Here is a 15,816-nt window from a genome sequence, read left to right on the forward strand (position 1 = left end):
GCCTTAGAAATTGCTTTGTAACCCTTTCCAGACTGATAGATATCAACAACTTTTCTGATCACTTCAGGAATTTCCTTTGATCGTGGCATAATGTGCTTGTTGACTCTTTGTGCTGGCAACTTGACTCTGATAGAAAGGGTCAAAATAAGTGAAGTTTATATTGAGCAGGGCTGTCTTAATCAATTAGGTTGATTTAAAAAAGCGGCAATTACTTTTTCACACAGTGGCAGTTGGTGATGGATAACTTTGTTCATGAAATAAATGAAATATTTTTCACAGCACTGTATGAAATCAATTTATAGGGTCCTAAATTGGCAATAAAGTGTTTTAATCCCACAACTACAAAGTAATAATAATAATAATTGCTTACATTTATATAGCGCTTTTCTGGACACTCCACTCAAAGCGCTTTACAGGTAATGGGGACTCCCCTCCACCACCAATGTGCATCTTCCACCTGGATGATGCGATGGCAGCCATAGTGCGCCAGAACCACACATCAGCTATCAGTGGGGAGGAGAGCAGAGTAATGAAACCAATTCAGAGATGGAGGCCATGATTGGTAAGGGTCAATGGGAAATTTGGCCAGGACGCCGGGGTTACACCCCTACTCTTTTCGAGAAGCGCCCTGGGATTTTTAATGACCACAGAGAGTCAGGACCTCGGTTTTACGTCTCATTCGAAGGACGGCACCTGTTTACAGTATAGTGTCCCCGTCACTATACTGAGGCATTAGGACCCACATGGACCGCAGGGTGAGCGCCCCCTGCTGGCCTCACTAACACCTCTTCCAGCAGCAACCTTAGTTTTTCCCAGGAGGTCTCCCATCCAGGTACTGACCAGGCTCACACCTGCTTAGCTTCAGTGGGCTGCCAGTTGTGAGTTGCAGGGTGATATGGCTGCTGGATGAAAGTACACTGACAGAATGTAAATAGCTGACATTGAGCCTGAATCACACTGACTGATATAAAAGTCATTAAAGACATAAGATAAGAGACTAGTAGACATGTAACTAGTAGCACACCCACCCAACATGGAATCGCCAATTGTTCATCAACAACCAACTACACATGATAAGTGAGAATACACTGTATGCACAGGCATAATACACACCAATGACATTCATTTATTCCTTAAACTACTTTGACCAATACATTGTTGTGCAACACAGCACTCAGTGGCAGTAATGTGAGATACTACCTGTTTTGTACAAGAGAGACCTGCGGTTTCTTGTAATAAAGTAAATTTATGGAAATATTTTATGTATAAAATATCACCTCTGATACTTGCATTTTCCTTTTATTTTAAAGCTGGAGCTGGAGCTGGAGTCATGCTTCAACACCAATGTTTAGAGAAAAAGCTCAAAACAAAGCATTTTATCAGCATTGTTCTGAGCCTTTTCTGTAATGCTAAAATATCAGTTTTATTAAATAACTGATTTCTAATCATGGAGTCCTAAAAGAGCAATAATTTAAAAAATGTCACTGTGATTACAATCTTAATATTAATTAGCTGTTGCACACCTGGGACCGGCATGTCATAACAGTATGTTAAAATAGGCTGGTCTCAGGGAAAACAGGCACAAAATGCAAGGCTAAAAGAAACTGTGCTATTTTATTTACAGTATTAGGGAAAAAAATCACACAACACTGAAACCAAAAAATAAACTCTTCTTTGACCTTCTAATTAAATGTCTTCTCTGCATTTCCCTTTTAACAACCAGGTAGCTGGTTGCTAAGCTTACTACAAAACTCACAGGTTCCACAGTATCCATGGTCATAGGATACTCTCTTTCCTTTTCTCCCTCTGGTGCAGGTGCTGCTGTCTTCCTCATATAGCAGACACTGGAATCTTAAGCTTCCTGGATTTAAATGTCACCTGATCACTGAATTGTTTTCAACATACCAGTTAGGCGAAAGTGGCAGTTCATTTCCTGCATTTGCTACACATTTATTCACAGAGCTCAGAATTTATGCTCATAACCAGATGGAGTAATGAGTCTAGACAATTTAGGTTTGAACTGTAACCTCGGCTTTCAAACATAACTTACATTTTGTAGAAAAAACAAAGGGGAAGATTTAAAGCAAGTACACATTTCATATTAACCACTATCAGTGCAAGCAAGAATGAGAAGAATTCAAAAACAAAGCAAAAGGTGTCTGCCTTTGCTATTATATTTTCCAGAACATTAAAATGGTGCAATCCTTTCAGAATTTAACATATCAGATTGGATAGTGAAGATTATCCTGACAGTAAATGACACAGGGCACACTTTTGGTGAAAGGGCACATTTTGGGGTGGAATTGGAATCAACAGTTTGGTCCTGTCTGCATACAGTAGCTGTTAACACAGTGAATCAGGTTTTGTTACAAATGGCTCAGAAAACATGTGGCTTAAGAAAGAAAAAACTGTTGTATCCATTTACTGGCAAGCACAACAACAAAACACTTACTCACTGAAAATAATATTACACAAATACAATATTTATACAAAATGAATCATACATTACAGAAAGTGAATCAAGCATCTTTGAAAGGAAAGGCCACTACTTTCCTTCCTACAAAAGTTTTTGGTGGCACAGTCATAATAACACATGCACTAAATGCATTTGCATTAATCAGACGTAGATCAAGTCTGTATATTTCTAATGCAACACCGGTATTTTCAGCAGCTGAAATTTCTTCAGGATAGTTCTCATAATTACAATACTGAAGTTCTGATCAAGCAATAAAACCATCTTAAACAATGCTTAATAACTAAAACAATGTGTGCAAATGTTCCATACAGTATTTACATTACATCAATCAGCTTTATTGTTCCACTATGAACAGGGATTGTATTGGTCCTTCTTTTTTAGATGGTGGATATCAAGAAATTATGGTAATATACTGTACAACTATTCACATGGTTGCTGCTTAAGCTTTGATCTTAGGGGACCTGTGTTAACTTACACGTAACCTTCAAAAACCTTGTGTTTGCCTTGGTGAACTCAGCAGTGGCAGTTTTCAAATTGGTGTGCCCGGAAACTTTATTAAAGTTATGCCGAGATGCAATATGGTTCTCCAAATTACCTCTAAATGTATTATGGTTGCTTTCATTACATTATCTTGAACTTAAAAGTAAGCTTTTCACTTTCCATTTATAATAATTAATTGTACTTATATAGTGCTTTTCATTCCAAAAACACTTAACATAAGTGGAGGGAATCCACTTTTTCCAACACTGAAAACCAGTACTCACTTTGGTGATGAACCCTGGAAGCCAGCAGCCTCGAACTATGGTAGATTAAATAAAGAACTCAAAAAATGTTTCACCTATTGAATTCATCTAATGTGTTAATACCCCTACTCTTTCAAAGAGTGCCATAGGATTTTTAATGACCAAATGGTTTTATTTCTCATCTGAAGGATCATACCTCCTACAGTGCAGTGTCCACCGGGTCCATACTGGACCATCTTTAGACATTTTAAACATCTGGTGCGTGTGCTTGGCAGAGGAGCCCATGGTGCAAAGCTAACAACTGTGTGATTATGACTGAAAGCCTTTAAGTCAGAATCCTGCCTAAAACCAACGATGCCCTTGTGCCGTGGAACTCCGGTTGGACTCAGATAGCCAGCCGCCCGCCCAGCAAGGAGCGTTGTTCAGCCCTCGATCCAAGCTTTTGCATTATTGCCAGCGGCCATATCATCCTGCAACTCACAGCTGGCAGCCCACTGAAGCTAAGCAGGTGCAAGCCTGGTCAGTACCTGGATGGAAGACCTCCTAGGAAAAAACAAGGTTGCTGCTGGAAGAGTTGTTTGTGGGGCCAGCAGGGGGTGCTCACCCAGTGGTCAATTCAGGCCTTAATGCCCCGGTATAGTGATGGGGACATCCTTCGGATGAGACATAAAACCAAGGTCCCGACTCCCTGTGGTCATTAAAAGTTCCAAATTTCCCATTGGCCCTTACCAATCATGGCCTCCTAATCCCCATCTATGAATTGGCTTCATTACACTGTTCTTCTCCCCACTAATAGCTGATGTGTGATGAGCGTTCTGGCGCACTATGGCTGCCATCGCATCATCCAGATGGATGCTGCACATTGGTGGTGGTGGGGGGGATCCCCATTACCTGTAAAGCGTTTTGAGTGGGGTGCCCAGAAAAGCACTATATACAGTAAGTGTAAGCAATTATTAATTATTATTATCTTTAGATGACTCAGGAATTTTTATTTTCCTCAAAGACCTACTGTACTATCACAGTATTGACAAGTCACAACCTTGCTTAGATTTTGAAATCTGATGAGATCCAGCTACAAGATGAAGACATTTTGTCACAAGATACTGTTCCCACCTTGATTTTAACAGTAGATAGAATATTTTACTTTTATTAATTCACACATACAGGCTAAAATGTCATCTAAGGTCAGACTGAGACCAACCTTTTTTCTGAGAAGCTAAATGAAGGAGGAAAGAGAGTGATCTTAGAACCCTTTTTTCCCCACAATTGACAATTTCTTAAATCCTTTTAATAGCATGACTGTAGAAAAGACAATAATTCAACATGATCGTTTTCTTGAAGTATTACCAAAATTGGAAAAAATCTGGACTCAGACTGTATCTTTTGATTTATCTTATTAGAATAACGCATGTATTTTCAGGTTTAGTGCATCTCTGTTTGCAGCACTTTATGCAGTCTCTACATAGAAGCAGATCATCGGAAATGATTACTATAACGAAACCCACCACGTTCCCTTGATCCTATCCAACTGTCCTGATATGTTCACAATTTGCAGTTTTCTGTTGCATTATCATGCATTATGGTGTGGGATTGCTCCCTATGCCCTTAAACCCCTCTTTTAAAAAGAAGAATTTGAGATCAGAGTAATGTACAGAAACAGCTTCTGTGAGGGTTACTAACAAGCTTTTTTTATGTCCTGCTAGACCTTAGCGCTCCCTTGACACTCTAGATCATACTATCTTCCTGAAGGGATTACAGAGGACTGTTAGTTCAAATGGAACAGTTGAACTGCTTTATTATGGTTTAAATCTTACAGTATGTGGTCAAAAACAATTTTATCTAATTTGGTCATTGTTCTTGTTGCTCTTGTTGTGGTTTTTAGTATTCATATGCTACATTTAAATCAAATTCTTTATAGATCAGCATTGACTTCTACACTGTAGAAACCCAAAGTTACATTTGGATAAAACCTGACATTTTTCAAGCACTGAATAATGCCTTGACAAACTTAGATGATGTTACAAAAATGAGTGCACAAGTTTTCTTAAATTATAACTCTCTGACAGGATCAAAGATATGTTGATAAATTAAACTGTGCTGAATAGATAAGCTCTACTTATCACCTCTGTAAATGTGCCAACATAGGTTTGGTTACGGACTGTCCTGGAATCAGTGCTAATACACAGGTGACGAATCTTAGGGTCATTTTTAACCTGAGCCTTGCATTTGAAGCTCATGTTTGCTTCAGTGTGAGTTGTGAGGAGTTTTTTTCTCCCCATCTTCATAACACTGGAAATATTAATACAGTACCCAGACTGATGCAGAAAAACTAATCAATATTTTTGTTTTGTAATTGTAATAATCAATAACTGTACTGTAATGGTTTGGCTTGGCAACTGCTTATGTTTCCATGGTTTTAAGTTCTTCAATTATTCTTAAAATGTTTGTTTTTTTTAATGCTGCAGTCCAGAAACAGTCTCCAATGTTCTTTTTGGATTTAAAAATAAGATTCAGAATATTGCTTCTCACCTTTGAGGGCTTGAATTGTATGGTTTCCAAATATATTTGCATTCTTAAGACGCTGGCCTTCTTTCAGTTCCTTATATAAGGCTCTGAACACTGTGAGACCATGCTTTCAGTTCATTTATTAGATCTTGCAGATTTTTCAGATCTGGCAGGTTAGTCTGCACTTTCAAATCTCATCTTAAATCTCACTTTTGTACTTTAGCGTTAATTTTATTTATTAAACTCATTATTTATTAATGAAATTAAATGTAGTTTTAACCTGTGTATACCTGTTTCACACTTGTACTTTTATGTGCAGTACTTTTAAAAATATACCATTAAATCTTTATATTTCTTCCTAAACACAATAGCACATTTTGGTCATTTCTATTTTTGGTATCTGAACGAGGTCTTAAAAAGACATTTTATATGAAGCAAGCTATCAGGTACTGTATTGTTTATTAGTCCATTTCATGTCTTTATAATTCCCTTGTTGGCAACATTTAAATTTAAAAGCTTCTTCATCCACTCCCAGTAGAAGCCCTCTGGCTGCTGTGTGATCTCCAGTTATATAGCCTCCTGGACCTAATAATTCATAACAAATCTTTGTTCATCAAGGGGTCCAAAGAGGGAAAAAATTAATGGGGTAACTGTAGGGAAGAAAAGGAAATTCAATGTGAATTATGTTCAAAATTCAATAGTCACACATAGTCACAAATGCCTTTCTGCAATCTACCACCAAATACAGTCTGTTTTTTATAAAGACCTTTCAGGTGGCTCTCTGACAAGTCGCTGTTTGTTGTGGTTGTGTTTGTGTTTCTAATGTTCTATGAAGCAAGCAAGGATTTGTCCCCAGGAGTCCCAGAATGTGACCCTACCACAGGATGGTTATATTGTAAATATCTCACACAGGAGAGACCCATAGTGTTTCTGTTGCATGCTTGAACAAATTAGAGATCACTGCTGTTCTCTAGTGCACACTGACAACTGTACAGCTGTTCACTCAATTGTAGATCCACAAGAGCTCAATGCGTGAATGACAAGGTGTTTTTAGAAGTATATACATCAATGTTGCTTAGTAGCATGATGTTTACTGCTGTGTTGCACATTGAAACCACTAATATAAATACGTTCTTTACATTCAGTAACATCCTTTGAATCCACTAGAAAGCCCCATTAATGAATGTTCTCCATCTTCTGAAAATATGTTGGAGAAAGTACCAAGAATTATACAGTAATGTCCTTTTAAAGTTTTCAAATTATAAAATAACATAATCACGTACAAAAATACAAATTATATATACAAAAACACTGCATGTGCATTGTTTTTCAAGGCAACAAAAGTCAGCAATATACAGTACATGGTTTGTGGATCATTTTGTTCTGGAAAAGAAAATAATGAAAAGCAAAATCTAACATTAAAAATTCTTCCTCTTAAAGAGAGTCCTCATTCACTTGACTTAGATTATCGTTTTGCCGCACAATTTAAATGCCTCCAAATTAAATTCTCATTACCATGCATTATGTCACTGATCCAACCAATGGATTAAGGTTTGATTGCTAACTTTAGACTCATAACCTAAAGCAAATTACTTTAATGACTGGACCATAGAGTTAAAGGAGTAAGTAATGCTAATTTTTTGGATTTAATGTTTTTTACGGATGATGGGTACATTAAATGTATATACCCACGTAAACTTAGGGGAAAAAAGTGTATTTTCATATTGCTAATTATTACATTGTGTCTGTTTTATTTTGTGACATAAATATTTGTCTTTTAAGATAAAAGCCCAAACCAAATTGTTCATGGAAAGTTAAAACAAAAAATGACTTGTTCAGTATTACCCGACTTGAGGGTATTTTATTGTTTAAATTTCATTAATTGCTTGTACAGTATACAAGCTGCAGCCTGAAAACCACCACCCATATAATTGATAGTATTGTTTTGCCATTTTAGGAATTATGCTGGGCTGTGTCTTATCCTGTCTTTGTAACAGAAAAACTGGCTCATGATTTTTTTTACAGATGAATTATTGTAATGCTCTACTCACAGGAGTCTATAAATCTACACTTAAAATGCTTCAATATTGCAGTGGTCATGCAACGTGGTCAGGACCCATAAAACACTTTTGAGTTTTTTAAGGAATTTGTATGGTTCTGTTGTTGGTATGCCCTTAAAAAACTACCTGAAAAGAAATCAAGGACAACTTTTCTTTTAAGTCTATAATAAAATATTACTTAGATTTTATATTAAAATTATTAGAAAGGCTTTCTGTGAATGTCTTATCTCCCGTTTAAGACTTGTTTTCTTATAATATTGATTTTCATCTTATTGCGATATACACTTTAAATGTGTCATAAAGTGCTTTAGAAAAATGGGATAAAGATTATAAAAATGTTCTTATTCTTATTGTTAAAATAGTCCCACAGAATATAATGCATGTTCCCACATACACCATGCTTTTGCATTCCCTCAGTACTATTAAGAGTGACACAATGGCTAGCTGATTGCATTATTAACCATTTCAAAGAATATTATTTTTCTATTTATCTAGAATATATAAGTATTTAATATAACTGGAATTAAAATTAGCCAAATAACATGCTGGGTTTACATCAATATCTCAAGGTATAGCTTCAGTGCATAGTCTAGACTGCTATACAGCAAAAGTATTTCCTTAAGTGAATAATCACATAAATCAACATTTAAAATCCTGACCTAGAAAAAAAGTGTGCACTGCTTGTAATGTATTTTCTGAAAGGTTTTAACCTTAAACCTTAAATAACTTAAGGTTATTAACAATGCATAGTACATAATTACCAATAGCCATTTCTCTATATTATTGATAAAGTTAACATTCATATAATAAAGCTGTCACATTTTCTTTTAACACTGCCCATCCCTAGAATTAGGAAATCCTAAAAGCAGCACTAGCAGAGTGACCTAAAGTGCCTTAGGCAAACATGCCAACTTAGAATATGTTTATACTTGCACTACTACCAACAAGAGAACTCTGTTTAAATATGTTTTCAGTAAAAGGTTATCTTTCTGTAGGTTGCAGGGTTAGTGGTGTTTTTGGGCAATGTGAGCCAGAGTCTTAATAAATAACAAGACTGGTGATATTTATTGATTTTCCCTTGAAAACAAACTTTGGCTTTAAGTATTAGATTTCTAAAGGTAATTGTTATATTATGAACACGATATGTTTTACTATCAAAAATGAACGGAACAATCTGTGTAAAAGAACTTTACCTTCATATGCTATGAACATGCATCCTCCAAGAGAGGTTTCAGACATTCTTCCGGTAATACGCTTGTTCAACCTGACATACACAGTGACAAAAATCACTGCTCTGAACACACAAGCCCAAAAAGGTTAAGATGGGAAATCAATCACTAAAGTCTCTTGCACTAGAGACAGGTGTACCCAAAGTAAAGCATTTAATTAAATATAATTAAAGGCGAGAGTATGAAAGTGAGTTTTAAAACAGGATTTGAAACTGACTTAATTGCAAGATTTGATATGGGCTGGGAGATCACAATCCTGAGCAACAGAACAGAAAGCAAGGTCTCCCAGTGTTCAGGCTTGTATTGGGTAATGAAAAAAGGACAGAGTCTGAAAGGTGTAAATGACATGTTGGTGTATAGGGGGTTAACATTTCACTGATACAAAATACATAAAGAACCAATTAAAAAAATGTATTAGCTTTTCTGCATCAGTCTGGGGATATGTGCAGAAATATATGCAAATACCTGTACTGTTTCAAAGCTGAAAACAATCTTCACAACATGAGTTTCAAATGCAAAGCCCAGGTAAAAAATTAACCTAAGATTTCTTACTTGACGAGTATTTGCACTTATTCTAGGTCAATCAACTACAGTATATTTCATGTTGAAGGCTCTTCTTCCAGTATCTAGTCCATACTGTATGTATACTTGTTTTGTTCCTTCCAAAGCAACCTTTATTCAGGCTGATTTTGGTTGGATTTCCACCATTTCTCCATATACAGTATGCCCCATATCCCTGGAAAACCAACCCAAATGATATTCAGGGACTCAGGCATATTCATTACTTTTATGTTTTGCCCGAAAACTCATTAATTTAATCAAATAATTTTTTCCTGCAATTATTTTAAGATTCTGTGCCCACTTTAGTTTTCTTAGTTTTTTATTTTAATTTAGGTATTATTTATGTCTCACAAAACACTTTTAGATCATAGCTTTTAAAGGCACTATATAAATAAAGTTTGGGTGGGGAACTGCATCATGTGTGGGCTCCAAAGGGAAAAGTAATGTTTAAATCCATGCTTTGTTATTATACTAATTTAATTAGGCTTATTACCACACTATTGTAAGCGCATATACAAAATGAGCAATGAGCAATAGAAGTACTCTCAGAAAGCCACTTTTTTGTTAACAACATCTAGAGCATTAATTCCTTGCTGATATGTCATAACTGAATAAGTCTCCATATGCCAGATGCTGTGTTTTTCTTTGTTATTTTTACTTTCCTTAATGGAATTAACTTCTACCTGTTACTTTGTAGCTTACATGAATGAAATTCCCCACTCTGACTTTCAAGCACTTTGACTTAACCTCCCTCAGTTCTACTCTGAAACCAAAACCTCATAAACATATGAATAAGGAATTCTCTGCATGCCATTATAAGACACAAATCATGTGCTATATCTTTAACTGAAGAATGAGAAGTACAGTATACTGGAGGGTTCAGGAGTTATAAACTTGTTTTCATATATTAACTAAAATACTAAAGATTGATATGATATTTTGATTTGTGGAAAAGGTAATACTCATGAGAGACGCAAGACTGATGTTTCATTACTCTGTAAATTTTCAAGTAATAATAGCTCTTGCTCAATGTCCAAATATTAAAGTTTTGCAAACCTTAACCCAGAATAACAAAAACTGGGTTTTTATATCATATCAACCACAACACACTCTGCTATAGCAGGGGGTAGAGATCAATAAAATCACTATGTACCACTGAAGAAGAAAAGTAATAATCTAAACTCTTGAAAAATAAACAAATGAACATTAAATCCTGCTTGTTTATAAAATTAAATTCTTAATTCCAGCACTGTGGCAATAAATTGCTACTCAACAAATATATACTTAAAATAATCAAATATCCTTTAAAAATTTAAATACATTCAAAAATGTTTCTGCTTTTTTTAATATATAATATTATCAGGAAATTGACCAAATATTTTTTTTCCTGTGGTCTAAACCAATTTCTAAATTGACCACCAGAATATCAATATGAAACAAAATATATTTGATTACAAAAATATATTTAAATATATATATTTTTTTACTGAAGTGTAAATAACTATAATAAGCCATGACTGGATTGTTGTCCAGATATCTTCATTAACAATGAAAGTCCCAGAGAAAGCATAAGAGTGAGCTGCCTCTATGAAAGAATAACTCACAGCAGGTGCTGTGTGTGGATTGAAAACAAAAATGAAGGGTCCCACTATGTTGTCAGCTAAAACAAAACAATACTTAAAGAGTTAAAAAAGACAAGATATTGAAGCAACAAAAAGTGATATTCACCTCTTTTTACTCTATTTTTTAATAACTGAATCCATTTGTAATAATAATAGTAAGCACTGCCTTAGAAGAAATTGCAAATTGGTCATTTAAAAAACAGCATTCTATAGAGATTTAAAAATGTCTTGTGGACTTAAACCTTAAGATCCTCTTTACACCTTTAGACTGCTTCAATCAAAATCTGAAAAAGACTACTCACTGAAAAGTCATCACTTATGATTTTTTTCAATCCTGAATTTCTGTTTCTGTATTATTTTCAAACTTAAACTGTATAAATTTGATGCTCTTTGCAAATGTATTTTAAATGCTGTTGTTCACATGCTATAAGAATATACGTAAGGTATATCATTGTGTTTAACATGAAATACACCACTGAAAGTCAGCCTATCTGAGCACCTTCTAAACAAAAGGTTAACGTTGCCTCAAAGTATTCCAAAAGGCATTTTTACATTCTAATCCTGCAACATGACATGGCAATCCAAACTCAAGTTCAGCTGAATTAAACTACTGTAAACCTCCTTAAGAGCACCATTCCTTCTTATTCACATGAAATAGGTTCCTGAACTGTGAGGATATTGAAAAACCCACTTTGTTATACTATAAATAAACCATGTGTATGCCTAATGCAACATACCAATGGACAGAAATATGCCAAATAATGAAATAACATCACATAAATTAAATACAGTACTGCACAGCTTTTTAATTTAAAAAGGAATATTATAAAAATGAACACACACTTTTACAGTGATTAAATGTAATACTGTTTGAGCCTTGGAGATGGTCTGAGAAACCACAGGTCTCTGAGATAGTTGTAGAAGCTTCAAGAACGTATACAACACCCATAAGGATTTTACAATTACTTCAGCCTACTGACTTCTCCAGGCTAAAAGAGGTTTGTGTTTTACCCCTGTATCTGTCACCTTCTCGCCATCTCCATAAAAATCATTCTGCTTCAACTACTACATGACATTTAGGTGTCCTGATCTTGTTTTTTGGGGACTTGAAAACAACTTTCTCTTTTACAAACTCAAACATAAATGTGATGTAAATGTAGGTCAACATAACAGGATTTATCAGTTTGATACAGACTTACAGAATTGTACTTAAAGTCAACGTGAACAACAAAGTGAATCACTTTAGTTTCAAAAAGTATCCCTATCCTCCTTCACGAAACGTTTTGCTTAAATGAAGTGCAAGAAAAGCAATTGCTGATCATCATTAATTCTCTTTATAGTTATATTTCCTTCTAATTCAAATGCAACTTTTTTTTAAATTAAGAAGTTTATTGGGGGGAAAAGCTCTTAAGAATTTCAGACAACTATACAGTATGTGATCTTCCTCAAAGACAGTCCTTGCAAAGTTAGAAGTATTTAAAGATGGCTTCAAGTCTGGATCCTTGCTTCACATTGATCTGATGCAAGGAGGAAGAAGTGCACAGCATGAGGGACAGACTGCTGACTGCTAACAAGGTCACCTCCCTGCTACCAAAAATTGCTGACATGACTATATCCCCTCCACCAAGGACACTCATCCAGCTTTTTCATATTCAGCCAACTGTTCCACTGAGACCTGCAGCAATAGTACCACTACAGACACCTCTCCAGAAATATCACAGTACCTTGAGCAAAACCTCTCTGCTAGAAGATCCACTGGCTTATTAAAACCTGAGCTGTGCAGCCAATTTGATGCAAAATTCTAAGAGCTTATGATAGTCAGATGTAAGAGAAATGTTGCTCTTTATGGGTGTATATATTATATATTAATGCTTTCTATTAAGGGCACAACATTGTCAATTGTTTATGCAATTAGTTGAAGTAAAGATTGCAATATAATAAATGTAAATATTAATTTATGCTGTGATGAAGTGGCAATGAAAAAGTATGTGTATCTCATATTTAATGCAAAATTCTAAAATGTCATGGATTACAACTAGAATTGGACTTGGAATGACAATTGAAAGAGAACTGAACATTTAAATAGGTGTAGGTAAATTGTTTTTTTAATGGAAGTGGAACTAACAGAACTAAATGAATCATATGGAGAATGGCATTTGAGTTGTAAATGAACTCGTAGAACTGACTTCAGCTTTGACATTATATTGCTAATTATACCAAAATTATGGTATGTAAAGATACCATTTTCATGTAACCTGAAAAGGGGATTTCTTCCCTGTTCAGTAATCAACATGTTTGAAATCCATTAACCAGGAAGTGCACATGCATGCCATCTCTGATGCTGCAGCATTGTTAGTAAAAAGAATAACTGTGCTGGTGTTATACAATATACAGCAACTCCCTAATCAAAACATTTCTACAGAGAAGACCAGATCTATTCATTAATATGGGTCTATTAGTAAAAAGGGGATTAGAGTGAAGCAAAAAAGAACAATGTCTCCACCCCCATCTCAGACCACCTGCATGTAATTAATAACTTCAGTACTGTGAACAGCATGCTACAGCATGTATGGTGAAGTAGACAAAGTATATGAGGCTATGAAGTCATTTGTATACATCAACTATTCTAAAAAAGTGTATTTTAAAAATGTTCAATTCAGGAGAGCAATGACCATAAGTACAACAAGGGTAACTCAACAGGATTGTACGAATTATTGTATTGAAAGTGCTCTGAAGAAGAAACAAGCTGACAGGACACTGAAGAGCCTGAAAACAAAGATGTGTTTGAAGCATAATCTCTGTGGGGAAACTGAACAATGACAGCTTCTTCAAAATGTTTAATTTAGCATCTGCTCCCCAGGACAGTGGAAATTCTGCAGCTTGTCCATCTGCTAGCCGGAATATACAGAATCAAACTAATGATCAGAGATGGGGGTTACTACTTCCACAAAATAAACACCTGCTTTTCTCAATCTATGTCAGTAAATTATAATATAGTATGAAAAACAATTAATGAATTGACTACAGTATTTGTGTGATTAGCAAAATGAGATGGTCACGTAAGACAGTGTTTATGTCTGACATTGCTCTAAAATCCTCCATACTGTCTTGTTTTTCAAGATGCTAGCCTGTGTGAGTTATTACAGGGGATAAAGCCTTTGTTTACCCACTATAATCCTCTTGCATGCTTGTGTTCCTACTGTTTCATAAATAATTAAAAATGATCAGATACAAAGATAAAGACAAATATAATAGTTAATACTACCTCTGACAGCAAGTTAAAGGTTTACTTTGCTAGCCAGAGCAATGCTAATTAGATGTATAATTACACCAGGTCTGTGTCATTTATTATAGAGGAATATCACAGCATTCATTGCATGACTGAGTCTTTACAATGGCAGTGTGTGAAAATATGCTTGGATAGGTCTCTTATAAAATGAAAAAACAAAGGCATATATTTCAGGTGGTCACTGGATGAGGCAGTCTAGACTAGAATTGAAGTGGATCCTCAAAAACATATAACTACTGTTCAACTATAAATTACTTCCAAAATATACAGTAGTGAAAGAAAGTATCCATTGACCCACCATGAAAAAATGCAGTCATGGCAATTTATTGTTCATTCGGATATCCTTGAAAGCATTATAGGACTAAATGATTTTTTCAGGAGTGATTTTTTTTATCATTGATTGATTGGTAATAAGTACAGTGCATACTTTTATTACGTTTAGTTATACGTCTGCAAATTATATTCAAATTCATTACAGAGCTAGGGGTCGATGTCCCTCTATTGCTGTTTTCACCCTTTAAAGTTAGCTTAATACCATTTTAAAGATCTCATATTATCCATCCATTTTCTAATCTGCTTTATTCAGTACAGGGTCGTAATGGAAGCAAAGCCTAACCTGGCAAGCATCGGGCACAGGGCTGGATAAAGGCACACACACTCACATCAGGACCTATTTTTACAGGAGCCAATTAACCTACTCGTATGTCTCTGGACTGTGGGAGGAAACCCATGCAAACATGAGGAGAACACACAACCTCCACAGAGATAGCCCAGCCCACCCAAGGAATGGAACCCAGGACCCTGCTGCTGCAAGATCGCAATACTAATCACTATGCCACCGTGCCTTCCGCCTTTCTTCAAGAGGATAAAAAAACATAGAACACAAAAAAATTACCACCATGACCATGTAAACTGCTCCAAAAGTCTGAATATGAATTATTTTTGTGAAAACTGTTCCTGATATAGTGGAGAGATTAATATCACCTTCCATGAACAGAAAATGAAAGAAAACTAAAAATTGTAAAGAAAAAAGATAAGAACTGTTGCTACATGCCACTGTAAAATGCCCATATGTAGCCAGAGTTCCCAATAACTCACACATTTGCAGAAACCATCCAAAAAGCTGCCATTGCTGAAAAATGATCTAGACTACACCAACTGTATATGTTCTGAAATGTAGATAAAAGTTGCCAATGTTACAAAATAATCTCATCTGGTCCCCTATGTTCTTTCTTACTCCAAAATGTTCCTTCATGCTTCCAAATGCCCCCAAATTTGTACCTAGTGAAAAATGTTCATGATATACACTAGGGGTGAGATTAATATTACCT

General features: G+C 35.4%; 1 protein-coding gene across 5 annotated transcripts in view; it reads right to left on the bottom strand.

The window, feature by feature from the left end:
* The window catches only part of znf385b (zinc finger protein 385B), a 125,116-nt gene that overhangs the window by 96,094 nt on the left and 13,206 nt on the right, over nucleotides 1-15,816 (bottom strand). The window lies entirely within an intron of this gene.

Source organism: Lepisosteus platostomus, chromosome 14 (assembly GCF_059453375.1).
Source record: "Lepisosteus platostomus isolate fLepPlt1 chromosome 14, fLepPlt1.hap1, whole genome shotgun sequence".
Lineage (NCBI taxonomy): Eukaryota > Metazoa > Chordata > Actinopteri > Semionotiformes > Lepisosteidae > Lepisosteus > Lepisosteus platostomus.